Consider the following 7338-nt stretch of genomic DNA (forward strand, 5'->3'; position numbering starts at 1 on the left):
GGCTGGTTGAGCACACGGCCCACGCCCCGTTGGGCCTGAGCCGCCCGGGTGCCCGGCCAAATTCGTGGGGATTGCAGAAAGGCAACAAGGGAAGTCGGAATAGGCCGGCTTAGAGGAGTCTGAAGGATGTAGGTGAACTCTAGACTCTTCCCATAAATTGATGCGGGCGCAGCATTACCCTTTGAGATCTGGACATTGCGAAAATGCCTTTAAGGCTCCTGTGCTGCTGCACCCTGTCATTTAATTGCTGTATGCTGTTCGATGATGAAACATCTTACTGCCTTCAAAACCAAACTGTTTTTACTTAGGGCAGATCTCCTGCTGTAAATGCCACAAAATTTTTCCGGCTCAGCGAAAGCAAAGGGAGCAAACATTCCTTAGGAACCGTAGAGGAGAATTCCTTAGCATCCTAACGCGTTGGAGACATTCAAACACCAGTCACAGTGATGGAAGGCTTTCTGAACAAAACAAACATGTAATGGACTTGTAGGGCTCTTGGTCCCCTACCCCAAGCTAGTAGCCTCACAGTATTAGAAGCAGTTCATCACTACATGTAATCTTATTCTGACCTTCCTCAAAGCTTCCTGGGAAGGAGGAGCTCATAGCCAAGAGGAGAAAATCCAAGGGCAACAGTTTAGAGCTGCATTGCCCAGTTTTCTCTACAAAGAGGCTGAACTCATGTGAATGACGGTTCCCTTCCACAAGATCACGCTAAACGAACGAGGCGGGGGCGGGGTAGAGATTGAAGTTAACACTGTGATGTTGATGCACGGATAGACTAACTGAGCAATGGCGTAGAATAGAGAACCCAGAAACCCATCCATGCCAGTATAGAAATGTGGTATATGATAGAAGTGGCATGTTAGGTAAGTAAACAGGGACATTTTATTAACTGATGGTGGAAAATGGTTATTTATATTGGAAAAGATGAAATTCGAACCCTCATTCATGTGATATGGAAAATAATAATAATCTATTCCAGATGGATTAAGGAATTAAATGTCAAAAACATACCCTTAAAGCTCTTGACAGGAAACATAATCAAGAAACTTTTAGACTTTGGGATAAAGATTTCTAAACAATGTGGACAAACCATTGACCATAGAATGGAACAGTGGTAACTTTGACTTTAAGAATTTTAATTTATGAAGACACCATAAAGAGCAAAAAACACAGCTGTGCATTGGGGGAAAATATTTTCAATACAGATAAGTGGCAAGGAATTCCAATTGTGAATATATAAAGGACTACAAATTATTAAGAAAAACACAATCCAGTAAAGAAGTGGGCAAAACACATGAATAGACATTTCACCAACGGAGAGACACATATGGCCAATAAACATATAAAGAGATGTTCAACATCATTAGTGATCAGGAAAATGCAAAGCAAAACTACAATGAAATACCACTGTTCACCCATTCAGTTGTCAAAAATTTAAAAGTCTAACAGTATCAAGTGTTGGGGAGGATGTAAATCCATATGATTTGTTGAATATTGCTGGTGGGAGTCTAAATTGGTACCAGTTGTAAGGAAAATGGGTTTCCATTATCTCTTACAGTTGAACATACATCTACCCTCTGAGCCAGCAATTCTACTCCTAGAGGGAACAACTATTCCCAGTTTGGTCTGTAAGGTCTCCCTCTGTGCATCTGCAAAATATTCAGGACTAGAGTTGCCTTGTTTGTCCAGGTATGAAAACCATAGTATGCATGACCTTGCTCCAATTTATACTCCTTCCATATTTTCTCAGCCTTATCTACTTCCCAGGCCATCAGGCACTTGATCAATGGAAATCCCTGACTGCCACTGCCTTTTTCACATCTCCTGACATTTCTGACTCCTTCACTTTTCTAAAGTGAGGGCTGGGTTCTGAAATGTCCTCTACTGCACTCACTGCAGCAGAAGCTTCTGCACTCAAGCTCATCCTGACCAGATCCATGGAGGCTCTGATGACTCCTACCACTTTTGGACTCAGGATTGAACTGTGGTGTGTGGGATCTGGCTTTCCTACTGACTACCAGGACCAAGGTAACACAACAACTCAGAGGTGTGAGGAAACTAACAAACACCCAATAGGGTGAACTTTCACCACTGACAGAAATGAGACAAACACCTGTAGGCAGATCAATTCCTTTCCTCAACCATTTCAAGATGCTGTGATTCTATACAACTCGTCTAGAAGCATTCAGGAAGACTGTGAAACAAGGTGTGTTTTCTTGAGTAACAGTGGCGAACTCAGTAGCACACCAAAGTATATTTTATTTCCATCCTTCCCTACCTCACTTCATTTATTCCTTCACTCTTACACCCATAGGATTGCATCCTTCACTAAAGCTTTACCACATATGTTTTGCTCCAGGCTTTGCTTTCTGCTGAACGTAGGCTAAGAAAACGGTGTCAGAAATGGGGTGGCCTCAGAAAACAGACCCTCAGGATAGGACTTTTTCTATACAAATACATGGACATTAAATAATCTGCTCTTGAATGATCTTTGGGTCAACAATGAGATCAAGATGGAAATTAAAAATGTATTTGAGCTGAACAGTAACAGGGACACAACTTATCAAAACCTCTGGGATACAGCAAAAGCAGCACTAAGAGGAAGGTTCATAGCATTAAATGCCAAATCAAAAAGTCTAAAACAGCACAAATAGATAATCTAAGGTCACATTACCTGACTTCAAACTATACTACAAGGCCATAGTTACCAAAACAGCGTGGTACTGCTATAAAAATAGGCATGTAGACCAATGGAACAAAATAGAGAACCCAGAAATAAAGCCAAATACAAACAACTGATCTCTGACCTAACAAACAAAAACATAAAATGGGGAAAGGACACCCTGTTCAATGAATGGTGCTGGGAAAATTGGCAAGCCACATGTAGACAATTGAAACTAGATCCTCATCCCTTGCCTTGTACAAAAATCAACTCCAGATGGATCTAAGATTTAAATCTAACACCTGAAACCATAAAAATTCTAGGAGATAACATTGGTAAGGCTCTTCTAGACATTGGCTTAGGCAAAGAGTTCGTGACCAAGAACCCAAAAGCAAATGCAACAAAAACAAAAATAAATAGGTGGGACCTGATTAAACTGAAAAGCCTCTGCACAGCAAAAGAAATAATCAGCAGAGTAAACAGACAACCCACAGAATGAGAGAAAATATTTGCAAACAATACATCTAACGACAAAGGACTAATATCCAGAATCTACAAGGAACTCAAACAAATTAGCAAGAAAAAAATAACCCCATCAAAAAGTGGGCAAAGGAATGAATAGACAATTCTCAAAAGAAAATATACAAATGGCCAATAAACATATGAAAAACTGTTCAACATCACCAATTATCAGGGAAATGCAAATTAAAACCATAATGAGATACCACCTTACTCCTGCAAGAATGGCCATAATAAAAAAATAAAAAAAGAATAGATATTGGTGTGAATGTGGTGAAAAGAGAAGACTTTTACATTGCTGGTGGGAATGTAAACTAGTACAACCACTGTGGAAAACAGTACCAAGATTCCTTAAAGAACTAGAGGTAGAACTACCATTTAATCCAGCAGTTCCACTACTGGATATCTACCCAGAGGAAAACAAGTCATTATGTGAAAAAGACACTTGCACACGCATATTTATAGCAGCACAATTTGCAATTGCAAAGATGTGGAACCAGTCAAATGCCCATCAACCAATGAGTGGATAAAGAAAGTGTGGTATATATATATATTATACTATGGAATACTATTCAGCCATAAAAAAGAACAAAATAATGGCAACCCACAGATGGAGTTGGAGACCATTATTCTAAGTGAAATAACTTAGGAATGGAAAACCAAATATCGTATGTTCTCACTTATAAGTGGGAGCTAAGCTATGAGGACAAATGGCATAAGAATTATACAATGGACTTTGGAGACTCAGGGGAAAGGGTGGGAGGGAGATGAGGGACAAAAGACTACACATTGGGTGCAGTGTACACTGCTGAGGTGATGGGTGCACCAAAATCTCAGAAATTACCACTAAAGAACTTATCCATGTAACTAAAAACCACCTCTACCCAAATAATTTTGAAATAAAAAATAAAAATATTTTAAAAGAACTCTTTAAAATAAATAATGAAAAGCACCAACAGACTTATGAACAGGCAATATAAAAAATGAGAAATAGAAAGGAATACAAATAAAAGTACAGAAAAAGATACCACACTGGTAATTTGAAATACAGATTGAAATAATGCAAAAAAAAAAAAAAAAAAGGCAATTTCTGGCACCATGGCAGACCAGGTACCTGGATGACTTTGTTGGTGAAAACAACTGAAAATGCTAGTTAAAATATATTAACACATTCTTGAATACAGTCATGGCCATAGGAAGTCACATGACTAAGCCCACCGTCAAGGAGTGAGAAAGTATTTTCTTTTCTTTTTTTTTTTTTTTAAATTTATTTATTATTATTATACTTTAAGTTGTAGGGTACATGTGCATAACGTGCAGGTTTGTTACATATGTATACTTGTGCCATGTTGGTGTGCTGCACCCATCAACTCGTCATTTACATCAGGTATAACTCCCAATGTAATCCCTCCCCCCTCCCCCCTCCCCATGATAGGCCCCGGTGTGTGATGTTCCCCTTCCTGAGTCCAAGTGATCTCATTGTTCAGTTCCCACCTATGAGTGAGAACATGCGGTGTTTGGTTTTCTGTTCTTGTGATAGTTTGCTAAGAATGATGGTTTCCAGCTGCATCCATGTCCCTACAAAGGACACAAACTCATCCTTTTTTATGGCTGCATAGTATTCCATGGTGTATATGTGCCACAGTTTCTTAATCCAGTCTGTCACTGATGGACATTTGGGTTGCTTCCAAGTCTTTGCTATTGTGAAGAGTGCCGCAATAAACATACGTGTGCATGTGTCTTTATAGCAGCATGATTTATAATCCTTTGGGTATATACCCAGTAATGGGATGGCTGGGTCATATGGTACATCTAGTTCTAGATCCTTGAGGAATCGCCATACTGTTTTCCATAATGGTTGAACTAGTTTACAATCCCACCAACAGTGTAAAAGTGTTCCTACTTCTCCACATCCTCTCCAGCACCTGTTGTTTCCTGACTTTTTAATGATCGCCATTCTAACTGGTGTGAGATGGTATCTCATTGTGGTTTTGATTTGCATTTCTCTGATGGCCAGTGATGATGAGCATTTTTTCATGTGTCTGTTGGCTGTATGAATGTCTTCTTTTGAGAAATGTCTGTTCATATCCTTTGCCCACTTTTTGATGGGGTTGTTTGTTTTTTTCTTGTAAATTTGTTTGAGTTCTTTGTAGGTTCTGGATATTAGCCCTTTGTCAGATGAGTAGATTGCAAAAATTTTCTCCCATTCTGTAGGTTGCCTGTTCACTCTGATGGTAGTTTCTTTTGCTGTGCAGAAGCTCTTTAGTTTAATGAGATCCCATTTGTCAATTTTGGCTTTTGCTGCCGTTGCTTTTGGTGTTTTAGACATGAAGTCTTTGCCCATGCCTATGTCCTGAATGGTACTACCTAGGTTTTCCTCTAGGATTTTTATGGTATTAGGTCTAACATTTAAGTCTCTAATCCATCTTGAATTAATTTTCGTATAAGGAGTAAGGAAAGGATCCAGTTTCAGCTTTCTACTGATGGCTAGCCAATTTTCCCAGCACCATTTATTAAATAGGGAATCCTTTCCCCATTTCTTGTTTCTCTCAGGTTTGTCAAAGATCAGATGGCTGTAGATGTGTGGTATTATTTCTGAGGACTCTGTTCTGTTCCGTTGGTCTATATCTCTGTTTTGGTACCAGTACCATGCTGTTTTGGTTACTGTAGCCTTGTAGTATAGTTTGAAGTCAGGTAGCGTGATGCCTCCAGCTTTGTTCTTTTGACTTAGGATTGTCTTGGAGATGCGGGCTCTTTTTTGGTTCCATATGAACTTTAAAGCAGTTTTTTCCAATTCTGTGAAGAAACTCATTGGTAGCTTGATGGGGATGGCATTGAATCTATAAATTACCTTGGGCAGTATGGCCATTTTCACGATATTGATTCTTCCTATCCATGAGCATGGTATGTTCTTCCATTTGTTTGTGTCCTCTTTGATTTCACTGAGCAGTGGTTTGTAGTTCTCCTTGAAGAGGTCCTTTACATCCCTTGTAAGTTGGATTCCTAGGTATTTGATTCTCTTTGAAGCAATTGTGAATGGAAATTCATTCCTGATTTGGCTCTCTGTTTGTCTGTTACTGGTGTATAAGAATGCTTGTGATTTTTGCACATTAATTTTGTATCCTGAGACTTTGCTGAAGTTGCTTATCAGCTTAAGGAGATTTTGGGCTGAGACAATGGGGTTTTCTAAATATACAATCATGTCATCTGCAAACAGGGACAATTTGACTTCTTCTTTTCCTAACTGAATACCCTTGATTTCTTTCTCTTGCCTAATTGCCCTAGCCAGAACTTCCAACACTATGTTGAATAGGAGTGGTGAGAGAGGGCATCCCTGTCTTGTGCCAGTTTTCAAAGGGAATGTTTCCAGTTTTTGCCCATTCAGTATGATATTGGCTGTGGGTTTGTCATAAATAGCTCTTATTATTTTGAGGTACGTTCCATCAATACCGAATTTATTGAGCGTTTTTAGCAGGAAGGGCTGTTGAATTTTGTCAAAAGCCTTTTCTGCATCTATTGAGATAATCATGTGGTTCTTGTCTTTGGTTCTGTTTATATGCTGGATTATGTTTATTGATTTGCGAATATTGAACCAGCCTTGCATCCCAGGGATGAAGCCCACTTGATCATGGTGGATAAGCTTTTTGATGTGTTGCTGAATCCGGTTTGCCAGTATTTTATTGAGGATTTTTGCATCGATGTTCATCAGGGATATTGGTCTAAAGTTCTCTTTTTTTGTTGTGTCTCTGCCAGGCTTTGGTATCAGGATGATGTTGGCCTCATAAAATGAGTTAGGGAGGATTCCCTCTTTTTCTATTGATTGGAATAGTTTCAGAAGGAATGGTACCAACTCCTCCTTGTACCTCTGGTAGAATTCAGCTGTGAATCCATCTGGTCCTGGACTTTTTTTGGTTGGTAGGCTATTAATTATTGCCTCAATTTCAGAGCCTGCTATTGGTCTATTCAGGGATTCAACTTCTTCCTGGTTTAGTCTTGGAAGAGTGTAAGTGTCCAGGAAATTATCCATTTCTTCTAGATTTTCCAGTTTATTTGCGTAGAGGTGTTTATAGTATTCTCTGATAGTAGTTTGTGTTTCTGTGGGGTCGGTGGTGATATCCCCTTTATCATTTTTAATTGCGTCGATTTGATTCTTC

The sequence above is a fragment of the Macaca fascicularis genome, chromosome X (genome assembly GCF_037993035.2).
Source record: "Macaca fascicularis isolate 582-1 chromosome X, T2T-MFA8v1.1".
In the NCBI taxonomy this organism is placed as follows: Eukaryota; Metazoa; Chordata; class Mammalia; order Primates; family Cercopithecidae; genus Macaca; species Macaca fascicularis.